The sequence below is a fragment of the Saccopteryx leptura genome, chromosome 2 (assembly GCF_036850995.1).
Source record: "Saccopteryx leptura isolate mSacLep1 chromosome 2, mSacLep1_pri_phased_curated, whole genome shotgun sequence".
NCBI lineage: Eukaryota > Metazoa > Chordata > Mammalia > Chiroptera > Emballonuridae > Saccopteryx > Saccopteryx leptura.
In genome coordinates, this window is record NC_089504.1 from 234,447,197 (window position 1) to 234,463,357 (window position 16,161).

General features: G+C 49.5%; 1 long non-coding RNA gene and 1 other non-coding gene across 2 annotated transcripts; both read left to right on the forward strand.

Moving 5' to 3' along the window:
* Positions 1 to 443: 443 nt before the first annotated feature.
* On the forward strand, positions 444 to 567 carry LOC136396080 (small nucleolar RNA SNORA28). Its single transcript, XR_010749503.1, has one exon. It is a non-coding gene; the product is annotated as a small nucleolar RNA SNORA28 (small nucleolar RNA).
* A 9,290-nt stretch (positions 568 to 9,857) lies between these two features.
* Positions 9,858 to 16,161, forward strand: LOC136395576 (uncharacterized). Its single transcript, XR_010749358.1, has 2 exons — positions 9,858 to 10,816; positions 14,578 to 16,161. It is a non-coding gene; the product is annotated as an uncharacterized lncRNA (long non-coding RNA).

The following is a 16,161-nucleotide window of genomic DNA, read 5'->3' on the forward strand; positions in this document are numbered from 1 at the left end:
TACCTACTTGTACATATGCATGTATGTTGGATTATGCAAACATGCGTGTGTGACATTCAAATCCTACCCCTCTCACTTATTAGCTATGTGATTTTGGAAAGGTATTAAAATCATTGGGCCTCAGTTTCCTCATTTGTAACATGGATGCTGCCTTGAATTAACCCACTTGATTATTTTAACAACTTAGAGCATGACACCCACCCCACAGTAAGCATCCTGTAGTTAACGGTTGTTGTCATCACATGTATGTTTTAAGTGCCTCATGGGGGCTGGTGATGATCACACCACACTCCACACTCGTCACCCTAGAATATGGGCTTTGAGTAGGGCAGGAAGAACCATCACCTTCTATTATGACACATTTCTGTATTATGTGACCCTTTTTTTTACAACAGTCATGCACTATGTTATAATTAAGAGACAAGAAACAATAAAAATATTGCAAGCAACACTCTGAGGCAGATGCAAAACTGTCTGACACAATTTGAGCTTGCTATAGTAATAAAGTCTAACCTATTTGGATACTCTCTCCTCCATGAGACAAACCTTTATATAGACTTAGACAATGTAAAAAAAGAAAAAAGAAAGAAACAATAAAAATAAATAAATGAGTTGGGGGTAGGCAGGAGAAACCCCATATAAGCCACAGTGGGGCAAGAAGGGGCAGCTGGTTGGCGGTGTGAGCACGCCTCAGACCTTTCACCCATAAAGCAAGAAGACAGGACCCGAGCAGCCACATCACACCACCCTGCAGCTAAATCTGTCCACCTGCCTTCCCCCTGCAAGACACAGGTGACCAGACTTAGAAATTACATCCGGGAAGCCCAGATTTGTGGCCACCCTGCCCAGTCACTCAGAGCACCAGGATGTTCAGCCCAGTGCCATGGTTTATCGAGAGGGTCGGAGGGAGGAGGGTCAGGAGAGTGAGGGAACCTGAGGACTGCGGCTCTGTCCTCTGGGGCTGACCCAGAACTGGGTTCACCCACCAGGCTCTGGACCACTGATCTCCTTGGAAGGATGCTGAGGAACATGGTGTCTCTTCAAGTGCCCTTGCAAAGGGCTCTGATTATTCACAAATGGCTTCAAAACCATCAGCTGTGCAATCCTTTGATGTGGAGGTGATGTCCTGAATGGATCAGTTTTTAAACCCATCACAGAATCCCAGATCTGAAAAGTTCAAACCAGCCTCTTCTCACAGAGAGGCAGACCCATCTCAGAGACGAGCCCCGGGACTCCTGATGCCTTTGACAAAGCCACCCAGCCTCATGGTGGCAGGCCAGACACCAACAGCCACAGGGGGCCCTCTGAGTCCTTCCACAGTGCTCGAAGGCTCCCCTAACTGGATTGAGTACCTAATTTGTCCTTAAGCCTCCCCAAAAGACATGAGGGCCCAGAAGCCTGACACAGGCAGAATTCTAGGCTCTCACCAGGGTCTCGGTGTCTCTACTGCAGTAGGAGTGGGAGGTGGGGCAGGAGCTGGCTGCCTACACCCCTCCCCAGAGACTCTCCTTCTTCCGGCTGGAAATCTCCCCTCAAAGCCAGCTTTCCAACCCCCAGGGAAGCGTCTCCCCCAGGTGAGGACCCCAGGAAACCTACAGAGCAGTTGTCAAGGAGAGCCGAGGCTGGTGGGAGAAGGGATCTCTCCTTCTTATTTTCCTCTGCTTTCTCCAGGGAAGGTGAAGAAAACAAGTCAGCGAGTGGGCCACCCCAGGGAAGGACATTTATAGCCACTTTCTTGCTAAGCAGAGGACACTCCTAAGGCCTAGAGATCTAGCCAGAGTCCCCCAGGGTGCAGTAATAATAGCTCAATAAAAGTAAATCAACAGGAAGAACTCAATACAGCTCAACAAGTAAGAGACAAACAACCCAATTTTTTTTAAAGGGACAAAGGACTGAAACAAACATTCCTCCAAAACAAAAAACAAATTACGCAAGTGAACAACGAGCACAGGAAAAGATGTTCAGCATCCTTAGCCCATCAGGGAAATGCAAATCGAAATTACAGTGAGATGCCTGACCTGTGGTGGCGCAGTGAATAAAGCGTCGACCTGGAATGCTGAGGTCGCTGGTTCGAAACCCTGGGCTTGCCTGGTCAAGGCACATATGGGAGTTAATGCTTCCAGCTCCTCCCCCCTTCTCTCTCTCTCTGTCTCTCTCTCCTCTCTCTCCCTCTCTCTCTCTCTCTCTCCTCTCTAAAAATGAATTAAAAAAAAAAAGGAAATGAAATTACAGTGAGATGTCACTTCATACCCACTGGGGTGACAAGAATAAAAAAAGGGACAATGACAAGCGTTGGTGAGGATGTGGAGAAATTGGAACCTTCAGACGCTGCTGGTGGGAATGTGAAACAGAACAGCTGTGGTGGGAAACCATCTGGCCATTTCTCAACAAGATGAACCTGGAGTTACCATATGACCCAGCAATTCAACTTGTGTGTGTGTAGCCATATACACAAAAGAACTGAAAGCCTGTGTTCAAACGGATACTTTAAAGTTTAAGCTGATGTTCATAGCAGCATTATTCACTGGAGCCAAAAGATAGAAACATCCCAAATATCTCTCAATGGATGAATGGATAAATAAAATGTGGTATGTCCATACAATGGAATATCATTCAGCCGTGAAAAGGAAGGAAGTAGTGATGCCTGCTACAATGGGGACAAACTTACAAGCATCGTGCTGAAGGAAAGAAGGCAGGACACATAGTGTATGACTCCACTGATATGAATTACCCAGACAATGATTCCTATTCTATAAAATACTAGACTACCCAGGCTTGGAGACAGAAAGCTGATCAGTTGCTTGCCTAGGGACAGGAGGGGACAGGACGTGACTGCTAATGAGTATAGGCTTTCCTTTTGGGATGATGGAAATATTCTGGAACTCGATAGTGGTGAATGTGCCATCTGTTTCCTGTGGGGTCCGGATAGGTGCGTTATTTGAATTCTCTGTGCCTCAGTGTCCTCAGCTAGAATACAAAATGATGGTAATAAAGCTATTGTGAGGGTGCAATTTAAAATGCCTTGGCCATGCTAAGGGTTCACTACGGGGAGGAAGAGAGTGATGGGCTGTGCCAATGTAACTGACCGGCCCCGCTTTCCACAGCACTCAGCAGAAGCCTCTGTGGGGTCATTGCATTGCGGGAAGTCACAGCCCCGAGTGGGGATGCTCCGGTCTCTTCTTAACTTCCCGATGCCCAAGTGCCTTTGGGATGAACATGCCACCCTTCATGCTTTAATTGTTTTGACTGAAGATTAGTGGGAATCTTAGTGCTCCTGGGGTGTAAAGAACCATTGTGAATGGTTTATTCATGCTGAATTTAACCCAATTTCCAACACAAGCCCTTGCGCCGCAGAGAAGCCCATTTAAATTGCCTCGGCACAGTTCCCTTCGATCCCCCGGTGGCTGGAAGCAGAGAAACTGGAGAAATGGGAAACATCTCATCTTCACCAAGACTCTCAGGAGGGCTTGTACCTGGAAACTGGGTTTGTTAAGAGGTAAATCCCAGAGCAGCAGCGGGAGAACAGCTCAGGGGAGGAAAAGCTGGACTCCTGGCAACCGGCACCCCCAGCTGTCAGCCGAAGGCTCCTCTACAGGCTTCCCAACGATGTGTGACCAGCTGTGGGCGGGAAAGTCTGGAGGTGCGAATCTGGGAAGATTGAGGGGAAGTCACCGCCTCCAAGCTTTAAATCACTGCCCCCAATAACAGCACTGCTGGCGGTGGGCTGGGAGTTACTCTCCTATTCAGAAATGATTGTAAGAGACTTTGCTTGGGGCGATGGGCACACGAGGCAGTGTGCAGATGATGTTTTGTTGAGTAGTGCACTTGAAACCTGTATGGCAGTGGTTCTCAACCTCTGGGTCGCGACCCCGGCGGGGGTCGAATGACCAAAATACAGGGGTCGCCTAAAGCCATCGGAAAGACATATTTTATTTAAAAATGTATTGTATAATACATATGTATTTTCCAATGGCTTTAGGCGACCCCTGTGTTTTGGTCGTTCAACCCCCGCAAGGGTCGCGACCCACAGGTTGAGAACCGCTGCTGTATGGTTTTGTAAAACCACGAATTCAATTTAAAAATAAATATATAAATAAACAAACGATTGTAGTGATTGCCAGGGGGAGGGGGAGGAGGGTCTGGCGGGACGAAGGGTGATAGATGGAGACCGGACTTGGTGGGGTGAACCCACAATGCAGTGTAGAGATGATGTGTTGTAGAATTGTGCACCTGAAACCTGTATAATTTTGTTTACCAGTGTCACCCCAATAGTTTCAACAAAAAAAGAGACATTCAATTGCTCAGGCTCTGCTCAGGAGGATGAGAGGGGGGATATTGTAAGACAGACATGATCTGATCCTTGCCCTTGGGAAGAGAACCGCCCGGTGGATTCAATAACACGGTAGGAAAAGCACAAAAGATTCATCGGAATTGTGATATGCATATAGTTATTAACAAAAGACATTGGTAGACGCTGAGCAGTGGACCGTATATGGACCGTGTAAAAACAGGCGTTGTGCACAAATAAAATAAAGGGATGTGTGTTCAGGTAACCGGGGCAAACTGTGTTCAATGAAATCAATGGGTGTTTTTCTCATGGGACTCTTCAGTGGCTTTAACGTGATGCTGTATCCTGTGAGTCTCCAAATCTGGCCAGAATCCTACAGAGAGCATCTCTAAAAGACAAATATACCACCGACCTATCGAGTCAGAACCCCCAGAAGCGAGGCTCAGGGAACTGCCGTATTACAGGGCCTCCGGGTTGATTGTTGGTGGTCAGCCAAGTTGATCTGGAGATTGGAATTCGGGAGGGTTATGAGTTGAATGCTGGTGTCCCCACAAAATGCATATGTTCAAGTCTAACCTCTGTCCCTTATGATGGTATTTGGAGGTGAGGGCTTTGCGAGGTGATTAGGTCACAAAGGAGGAGCCCTCCTTAATGAAATTGGTGCTTTTGTAAGAAGCCTGAGAGTTCGCTCACCCTTTCTGCCATGTGAGGAAATAAAGAGACATCAGCAGTCTGCAAACCAGAACTGTCCAGAATCCCACCCTGATCTTGAACGTCTGGCCTCCAGGACTGTGAGAAATAAATAAGTTTCTGTTGTTTATATGCCACCGAGTCTGTGGCACTTTGTTATATAGCAGCCCGGCCTGAGCCTCTCTCTCTATCTCACTCCCCCTTCCTCTCTCTCTCAAATCAATAAATAAAATAACATTTTTTTAAAAAGGAACAGACTCACTCAAATTAACTCAAGCAGAGGAAGGAGGGAGAAAGAGTAATTATTATAAAAACGCAGGAGTGACTCACAGAACCTGAGCTGGAGTGCAGCCAGTTCTCCAAAGAGGGCTGGAAATAGGGACCAGGATGCAGCAGGAAACTTCGCCTCTGCTTTCCTTTGTAGCTACTTCCTGACCCAGAAGACAGATAATGGCAGTCAGCATTACCCTGAATACCCAAACTGGGCCAGCGGGACCACGTCCGTTAAACCTAATTCCAAACTCCCAAAGAAGGCTTTCATTGGCCCCAGTTGGGTTGACTCTGACCCCTGAGCCAATCAACAGCATCCAACGCTAAGACGACGAGGCTTCATTTGACCTAGCTTGAGCTGGCCCGGATCGCAGTCCAATCAACAGTGTCCATGGGTGGAACCGTGTTGCACAAACATGGCAATGCCTGCTACAATCAGGTGCGTGCAGAGAGTAAGGGACAATCTCCAGAAAACAGAAGCTGGATACGCCAAACATTGAGTGACTTCCTGAAACAAATGACACCGAATACTTGGCCTCAAGGAGTTCACATTCTCAAGACAGAGACAGACCCAAGAGATGGATCAACTCCATTCCTACTCGGAAAACACTATTCCAGTGACATGACTCAGAGAGGCCCACACAACCAGCATTTAGTGGAGGAACTTCCCAGAAGCTGCCCCGACTGCCACCCCAAAATCATCGCAGGACATGACAAGCTAATTAATCACCATTATTATTTATGGCAGTGCCAATCCACCTGCTCGTGTCACAAGACATTAGTTATTGCCAGGAATGATGAGTCCCAGGATGTAGAACATGCTAAAAATATTAATCTACAAGTGAAAATGATTTTAATTGGATTTCGCCCTTGGGGTCGTGTCAGGGGCCTGCTTTCAATCAGACTTGTCCAGTCAGCAAAGCGGACCCCAGCCTTCCAAATTGAAACTGTGATTGGCTGGCAGAGGTTAATAGAAATGTTGGGAAATAAATAGGTTATTGATTGATCATAACAATCAGCTGGCTCCAGGCTTACCTTGCTGACCTCGCCCACCCAATTTTACGGCAAACTCCTTTAGCATCTAATTATAGATCACTTTTACAATACTGTGTATTAATGCGCAGATTATACAGTGGAGGATAGGGGAATTCTTACTGGAAAATTTTCCCGGTGGCAGAAAAATATGGTGAGACCTCATGTCCAGCTCGGGGGACAGGGTGCTACATGGAATAGATTGTTCCTCTCACATCCCTACTAAAACCTCACTCTTTCACTCAACACACACTGCACACTGACGGGGCATGAGTTCTGCGCAGGGGCCCTGGGGACACGGCACAGCCCAGGAGCTCACTCGCTCTGAGATGCAGTGGTTCCCAAGCCTCCAAGAGAGTGAAAATTACTTGGCAGGTGGCTTTTTAAAAAGGCAGATTTGGAAGCCCAACCTCTGAGGTTCTGATTCAAAGGGATCTGCATTTTAACGATCCCCAGACCCCTTGAGAATTCTGATGCGCTCCTTTTGAGACCCACTGGCCTGATTGGTGAGAAAGAGCCACACAAGGCAACAAAAGTCAGAGCGCTGAGTGCCTGGTGGGAAGCCGGTCCTGAGTCCAATGAGACACCAGGGAAGTGAGGGCAACTGAAGCCAGAAGTCATCATGGAGCAGGTGGCACTGAGAAACCTTTTCCAAGATGAGCTGGAAGAACAGTGTGCCCGCATAGAAGGTCGCATTTCATGGGCACCAGTGTTGTGCGTGGCACTTCCTGCCAGGAAGATGATGAGTGTCTATCTTGGCCCTTCAAGGGACTAGCAGCCTGGGTGGGAAACCAAACATGTGAATAACTTCAGACTGCATCCTCGGTTCCCAATAGAGGCATAGACCCTCCACTGGCTGTTATCTTGTTGAACCAACCTGATGATGGCGCCGACGGGGAAACCAAGGCTTGGCAAGGTGAAGTGACTTACTGGAGGTCACACAGCCGGTCCTTCTGGACAGTATACATGCACTGTGGCATTACGGCCACCTCATCAGGGAAAGCGTCCCCTCCAAAGAGGGCAGGGTGGGTCAGGGGCATGGGTGTGGTTAGGACCAAAGGGTGTGACAGTGACAGATGGCTTAATCACAGTGCTGGGAAGACCTGACACAGCTACGCTGGGCTTCCCGAAGACTCTCAGGATGCTGAAGTGGGTCTGTTAAGAGAGATGCTCACACCTCGGAGGTGGGGAGTGAGGACCTTTTAAAGAACAGCAGACTAAAAGTCACAGATGGGGCAGTTGAGTGGGATAGGAGACAGAGTCGTCTCAGGCCAATGATGCCGTGCAGTTTCTCACCCGGACCCCTCCACAGACCCCTCCCTGGGCTCCCTGCTTACTGCTCCACCCACATGGCCCCTCAGCCTCTTGCATCCTAGCCTATTTCTGTCCCTCCAACACACCAATGTTTTTCTACCTCAGGACCTTTATCTTTGCTGTTCCCCCTGCCTGGCAATCCCTTCCTCCTAAAGTCACATGGCTGACTTCATCTCTGCAGCTCAGATGCCACCTCCTTCCCTACCTGATCTTGTCCACTCCTCGGCCACACTGTCCCATTGCCCTGCTTTGACTTCTTTCATAGCAATGAACAGTGGTGGAAACATCTGACGTGTGTTTCCAGGTTTAACATCTGTCTCCTCCACTGGCCTTGGGGGACGAGGGGGGTGTGGGGGGGTGAGTATTAGGCACAGAGTGTGGTGGCCAGAGCAGCCTTCTCTTGTGCTCATGTAAGTAACAAAGAGGAGAGGTCAGGGAGAGACAAATGAAGGTGGCAAGCTGAGACCCAGTGCTCAAGGTAGATGAAATGGCATGACCAGGATTTACCTGTTCTGTGCGTCACTTATATTTCAAGTGAGGAAGCTGCCATGGTTGTCCGAGACAGAAGTGCTGGTGGCAGTGGCAGGGAGATGGGGAAAGTGGGCACAACCAAGAGATGCCTAGGAGGTAAAATGATAAGACTTGGGCAAAGGTTGGAACAGAAGGTGAGGAAAGAGGAAGGATGCCCCCCAAGTTTCTCCTTTGGGCAACCAGAGATAAGCTGGTGGAACTCTTCACTGACATGGGAGATGCAGGCAGACGATCAGGTTTGCAGGTGGAGAAGACCCTGAGTTCAGCTAAGAGAGAAGCAAAGATGAAATGTATCAGCTGTCTTGTATTATGTAAGGAACCACTCCAAGACATGGCGGCTTAAAACTAGAATTATTTCTTTTGCTCCTGAATCAGCCATTTGGGCAGGACTCAGTGGGCACAGTTTGTCTCTGCTCCATGAAGCATCCACTGGGGCAGCCCAATCAGAGCTGGAAGATTCACCTTTAAGATGGTTCACTCACATAATTGTCCAGTTGGTGTGGGCTGGGAGCTGGGAGCTCAGCCAAGGCTGTGGACAGGAGGCCTCTTCACAGATGCTTGGGCTTCCTCACAGCATGACAGCTGGGTGCCACCATAGTCATCAAGTCCCTGAGATTCAAGGGGAGAGAAAAGAGTTGATCTTTCCGTGAGAGGAGGGCCAAAGTCACATTATAAGAAGAGCATATGTGAAAGGGGATATTGTTGCCACCATTTTTGGAAAATGTAACCAACCACACTAACAATAGGTTTACTGCACACTTAGTCTGCACCAGGAACATCACGTGCATGGGGTTCTTTTGTTATGGTGGACAGCTGGATAAGGATCAACAAAAGAGAAGGGAGAAAAGTGGCTAAGGCTGATTAAGCTTAGCCAGACACAGCAGGGCACAGCCCATTTGCCCCGCCAAGGGGACTAACATCCTTCCATTCCTCTGTCCCTCCAAGTAGAGAAGGACCGGTTTTCCAATCACTCCAGGGTACAACCGATCTGTTCCCACAGATTACTGGAGGGAGGGATAAACAGGAAGGTGGAAATTTCTTTGCTGAGTGCATGCACAGTAAAAGCCAAAATGGTGCAGGGAAGAGCATTTTACTAAGCACAGGCACAGTAGAGCCAAAATGGCGACCCTAAGGGGGAGGAGCCAAGCCTGGAAAAAATCTGGAGAAAAGACTAAACACAATAAAAGCACAGGCCTGACCTGACCTGTGGTGGCGCAGTGGATAAAGCCTCGACCTAGAATGCTGAGGTTGCCGGTTCAAAACCCTGGGCTTGCCCAGTCAAGACACATATGGGAGTTGAAGCTTCCTGCTCCTCCCCCCTTCTCTCTGTCTCTCTCTCTCTCTCTCTCTCTCTCTCTCTCTCTCTCTCCTCTTAAATAAATAAATAAATAGCACAGGCCTGGGAACATTCATGCGGGAGCTTGGATAACGGGAGGACACAGACACGGCCCACAAAAAGCCAAAAAGGGAAAGGGATTGGATAATTTGAAAGAAATCTTGCTCCTTCCAAACGCAAAGAGGGATAGGAAAATTTAACGAGCCCCAGCTGTGCTCTCCTTGGCAACCCGGCGGCCCAAGCACAGCACTGAAAGCCCCCGCGGGGCACAGCTCTGGGTCCTCCTCCTCCTGGGCTCGATGGAGACAAACGTGGGCCTGTGGCCCCAGAGGCTGGACGTCTTCTACAGCGAGACTGAGCTGAGCCACCTGGTCAGGGATGAGACGTCACTGTGGTGTGCCTGGAGGCCAGTGTGCCTTTCACGGCAGTGAATCTTGCCACTGGACCGCATATCCTACTGTGCGGGAGGCCCCAAGATTCACCTCCCGTGTCCACGTGGAAGAATCCTACTTCCTCCTGCAACACTTTCATGCTCGCAGTTATCCCAAAGCAGGTCCCATCTTACACACCGGGACTCAGGTGAGGTGGCTTATCCTAGACTTGAGTATCTGAGTCAAGATTTGGAACGGGATCTTTCCCACCTCCATGTGGCTCAGAGCAGAGCTCAGCCTGACTTCTCTCTCCGCCTCAGTGCCCAGCGTGGGCCCGGCCCCACCCCAGGGTGCTGGCTCTGGGTGAGAAGCTAAATAAAATCAAGGACCACGGAGACCCAGTCGGGCTCCAGCACTCGCAGCATGAGAACCTGGGACGGCTTCCGGGAAGTTGAGGCCTGACGCCTGCCAAAAGGTGATGTCTGATACGAGTTCCCCAGTGGCCCAACAATTCCTGAGATCGCTGGGAAAATGCCCCCGCGGTCCTGTGCTTCCGAGGCATTCTCATTCGGAGGCCCAGGCTGGAGGTTCCAGGGCATTCCTTACATTCCAGCCCCGAGAGGCCTCTACTGAGAGGACTGGGAAACCGCTCTCGTCGTGTCCGAGCTGAACAACAGCAGCTCTCCACCCCCGTGTGGCCCGGGCCGTGTTGCTGGCACTTTGCATGGGAGAATCTGTTGATCTGCCATGGGCCTGGGGAGAACTGCCCATAGGGAGCTGACTCCCGTGACTGTAGCTCCTGAGTGCCCCATTCAGGTGGGCTCAGGAGGTTGGGGGACAAGGAGGTCCGAGCCCCAGCTGTGCTGCCTCCAACTTGCTTAGTGACTTGGTCCAGTTGTTCCCCGTCTCACTCTCAGGCCAATCAACCTTCCTCTTGGATTCTGTTGTCAAGCCACACCGGCCCAGGCCCAGAAGAAACCACAGGTATATGAAAGAGGGATTGTCACATGCCAATGCGTTGTGTCCATCCCCTTATGGAAGCCTTACAACGTCTCTAACAGAGGTTAGTGTTATTCTCATTTTACAGATGAAGAAACTGAGGCCCAGAAAGGTGAGGTCAACCAGCCTTAAGTCACACAGCCAGTAAGGAGGGATCTGGCTGGTCCCAAGTCAGCTTGGGCATTGCACATGCCTAAGGCCCATTTCATTCATTCAACAAATGTTTTTGACCTCTGACCCTGTGAAGGCTTGGTTCTGGGTACCCAGGGGACAGACATGAAGTGGGCAGGCATCATCCCGGCCCTTATAGAGCTCACAGAGGAGGCAGTAAACAGGTAAAATAAATACAGAATCACAAACTGTGCTCAGCCTTCCAAGGTCAGGGAACACCTCCTGGGGAGAAGGAGTGACAGGAGCGAGAAGCCAGCAGGGAGGGAGGGATTGGGCTCTACCTTACTGAGAAGGTGGAGTAAGCATCTGGGGCGACATACCGCCAGGAGTGTGATAACCGTACTGAAGCCAGGTTTCCCCGTTCCCCAGCTGTGTGCCTTGGGGAAAATCTCCTCCCCTCTCTGAGCTCCAGTGTCCTCATCCTGTGAAAATGGGGATAGCAAAACTCACCTCTCAAACCATTCTGAGCACACCATGAGGCAACATGTACAAACCATGGAGTCCAGGGCCTGGCATACAGCAAGCTCTCAGAAAATGACAACAGCCATTTTATGTGAACCCAGGTGGGCTAAGGCAAGGGGTTTGGAGGTAGGATGAGGGACATGGTCTAGCCTGGGGACAGAGTCCATAGCATCCGCTGGTTCTTGGGAGCCTCCAGACCTCAGGAGGAGAACTTTAGGTGACCCTGCATTGTCAGAATCACCAGAGCGATCAAACTAAAGTGTTTTTTGCCAAGAGAAGCATGGTGACATGGAAGCCAGAGTTGTACTTTGCCCATTTTGCAGAGAAGAAAACTGAGGCTTGGAGAGGGGAAGTCAATTGGCTTGGCTTAAGAACAGAGGCCCTCAGTGGAAATCAGCAGTACTTTTCCAGACATGCTATCCTCAGCTGCATCCTCTCCAGCCTCTCTCCTTCCCCAACCCATGCTATGTCCTTCCTAATGCTGCAAAACTCTGAAATCCGAAGGGTATCCCCATAGAGCATCCCCAGATATCCCCAGAGAGTAACCCAGTTTCTAAGAGGAGATTAAAGAGGTGGTCTTGGTGCAATACCTCCATCTTCTGGCCACGACTGAGAACTGCAGCTCTGGCTTGGCCACTTTGAGTGCCTACAATGGACTCTGGGACCCTGCCTTCCAGGATGGCGTAATAAGCGAGGAGACATACAATAAACAAGAATCAGACAAGTAAGCGAGGTAATTTAAAATGGGCATAAGTTTTAAGCAAGAAGTGAGCATACAACAAGTTTAATTTGTAATTGTTATTTTTCTGTGTGTGTGTGTGTGTGTGTGTGTGTGTGTGTGTGTGTGTATGTTTCTGAAATGAGAAGTGGGGAGGCAGTCAGACTCCTGCATGCACCCAACCAGGATCCACCCAGCGTGCCCACCAGGGGGGGCGATGCTCAGTCCCTCTGGGGTATTGCTCGGCTGCAATCAGAGCCATTCTAGCGCCTGAGGCGGAGGCCATGGAGCCATCATCAGCACCTGAGCCAACTTTGCTCCAGTGGAGCCTTGGCTGCGGGAAGGGAAGAGAGAGACAGAAAGAAAGGAGAGAGGGAAGGGTGGAGAAGCAAATGGGCGCTTCTCCTGTGTGCCCTGACCAGGAATCGAACCCAGGACTTCCACACACCGGGCTGACGCTCTACCGCTGAGTCAACCGGCCAGGGCCTTGTAATTATTATTTTTCAATGAAATAATAAACAGTCCTATCAGATGAGAGAGTTTTCCCCATCTTACAGAGCAGATGGAGGCTCAGAGAAAATAAAAATTAGCACCAAGAGCTCATAGCTGGTAAGTGGTAATGCTGGTAGTCAAACTGAGGTTTTCCAGGAATCTCAAGCCTAGGACTGACTTCACATTTTTAAAACATACCCCAGCAGATGGGTCTTGGCTGCCTAGAACACTACTCTGAGAAAGATCCTGAAGACACATCCAGGTTCCCAAAGAGAATAGGTGATCAACTAGCAATGTTTGCCATGGGTGCTGGAAGGGAAAGTAGCAATGAGTGTCATGTGTTTGCCAGCCTTTCATCACCACACACTAAACTCTTTCTGCCTTCTTCTTTGTCACCAAAGAGCTCTTTGCTTTCCCAGTGAAGTATAAGCTTCCTGCAAGAACAACATGGCTTTTCTTTGAAGCACTGTCCTAAGTATAAAGTAGTATTGTTAAAAATACACATATTGATGGTGGTGATGGTTGCACAACAATGGGAATGTACTTAATGCCATTGAATTTTACACTTAAATTTGTTAAGATGGGCCCTGGCCGGTTGGCTCAGTAGTAGAGTGTTGGTCTAGCATGTGGAAGTCCCGGGTTTGATTCCTGGTCAGAGCACACAGAAGAAGCAACCATCTGCTATTCCACCCCACCCCTGCTTCTTCTCTCTCTCTCTCTCTCTCTCTCTCTGTCTCTCTCCCTCTCCTGCAGCCATGGCTCGACTGGTTCGATCACACTGGTCCTGGGAACTGGGGATGGCTCCATGGAGCCTCCGCCTCAAGTGCTAATAAATAGCTCAGTTGTGAGCATGGCCCCAGATGGGGGTTGCCAGGTGGATCCCAGTCAGGGCACATATGGAAGTCTGTCTCTCTATCTCCCCTCCTCTCAATTGGAAAAAGAAGAAAAAAAGAAAAAAAAATTGTTAAGATGGTAACTTTTATGTTATGTGCATTTTCCCACAGTTAAAAATAAAAGTACCCAACTGTATTGACCTCTAAGGTCATGGTCTTAAAAAGAAAACCTGCCAGAGCCCACTCCTGCTCTTTAAAAATGCCCCTGGCTCCCCTCCACCCCAAATTACATATCCTCTGCCAACTAAGACACAGTCATCCTTTGGGTGTGAATTGGTTTTTAATATCAAAATGGTATTTACACAAAAGATGCAACATTTATGGGTGAAAACAACAAGCCAAGTTTACACTCCATTACCAGATCCATAAAAAAATTTGATTTTTAATCTACAGTAGAATTTCTATCCCCACATTCAGCATCCCCGGGAGACAATGGCATGGAAAATGTCTTCTCTGGTCTGTTAAAGTAAAACAATGGGCCGTTGGGATTCCTCCTGAGACCAGTCCCCCGCCTTGGACATCCTCTCAACTCAATATGTCAGCACCTGTGACATCCCAGCCCTGCAGCACGGTCCTCGGTGGCCCCTCCCTCCATGCTGCCTATTAAAGGGTTAAGATGCATTTTCATAGGTGGCCAACTCCCCAGCTCATGAGATCCTGCTCCTAAGAGCTTGAGTTTAATGGACTCAAGGCCAGAGTGAACTTCCGCAGGTCCAGGTTGGTGAGAGGGTATGTGGATAAAGTGTGAGACTACTTGGGCGTGGCTTCCTCTGGTATGAAGTCAAGGACACACAGACACTCACTGAATCCTAGAATCTCACTGCCATCATCACTCTCAAAGGGGGCCTAGTCCTAATCATCTGTCTAGGGACAGAAGGTTCATTACCCACCAGGACATATTCTTCCCTCCCTAGGACCAGAATCAGCCTCTTGGTAACTTACTCCTCCACCCCTAGAGCCACCCAGGACAAATGGGCTCCCATTCCAATGAGGTTCTCTTCTATTTGCAGCTTGTGACCCCATCCCCTCTGACCTTCTGTGAAAGCCACATACCACCGGGGGCCTGGGATGACATGCTTTCGAGACTTCTCCTCTTCCAAGGCATCACTGTCAGCTCAGCCAAGCCCCAGCCTCATATGAACATTCTCCTCTTTGCTTCTTAACTATTGCAACGCTACCTTGACCTGGAGCAGCATTGATAGAGCCTGTTTATCTCCAGGTGGACCTAAGGATCCTCCTGGTTTTAAGATGTTCTGATCAGTTATCTAAAATTTGACCAGAATTCATTACAAGCACTTCAGAACTCCCCCGGGGCCAAACTCCAGCGTAAAACTCAAATCCAACACCTCCCCTCCTCAGGTCACATCCACGGCCTCCCACTGCCCTTGGGACAGAGCCCAAGCTCCCTGGCAATACAGCTTGGTACGTCTCCATTCCCGTCTGTCTCCTGCTACATTCCCCATGAACCTTCCAGCACCTCTTTGATTCTCTCTGGCCCCCAGAACTTTGTGTCCACCATTCCTGCTGCCCAGAGCTCATCCCCGACACACTCCCTTTGGCCAGAGCTCAGCTGAGATGTCTTCCTCTTCAGAAAGGCGACCCTGACTGCCACACGCCACTCTACCATGCACCCACCCGACACACCAGCACTAAAACATCCAAGACCAGATGTTGTTTAGTCACCACTCACCCCCAATGCCCAGCACTGTGCCTGGCACAGAGTATGTGCGTTATTGTCCTTGTCGGTCTCCTGGGTGCTTCCCTACCATGGCCTCCATTCCCCCTTCCGTCAGTGAGCTATCTAAGCACCACAGTGGAAAAGCTCAATTGTAGTTCCCAGCACCCAGAGCAGTATTTGGTACATAGTTGGTCCTCAGCAGCATCAAATATTTGTAATTAAAATAACAAGGAGTTCCCCAGAACGGGAAATGTTTTGAGCTTCCAGCTTCAAGTGAAATGGGGGCAAGACGACCACTAGAGGGCAGCAGGCATGCGCTTCCCCAGTGCAGACTCCACCCCCTTCCCATCCGCCAGCAGCCAATGCACCCTCTCCAAGTCTTCCAGGTGCATTCTCTTCTTCTTCCCTTTGCAGCTCAGGCCGCTGGGTCACCCGTCAGGCATCACTGCCAGCTCCATTCAGTTAGCTGAGTCCATGACTGCCAGAGAGGCTCTTAACCCCAGGCCAGCATCCAAAGACCCAAGCAATTTGCCTGCAAGTCCTCCAGGCCGGCCTGACTCTGTCTCTGACCTGATCCTACCCTCCAGGCCCCGCCTGAGCTGCCCTCTCCCTCAGACCCTGACTACCAGACGGAGCCAGCAGAACTGGCATCTCCTGGCGCCCCTAGATGTGGTGCCACCTCTTACCCCCGGCCAGGAACCCCTGGCCTTGTTGCTTTCCCTCTCTGCTCCAAACACCCTTCCAGCCAAATTCTCATCACCTCAGTTAAACGAAATTGCATAGAAGTTAGAAGAGGAAGCTGAGCTAGTTTACACTAAGATGTAAATGGCTGATGGATTGACAACACTTCTGAATATTCCAACCTAAAGCTTTATGTCCTAGGGCTTCCAAAACTCTAAAGTCTCCAAATCCAGGA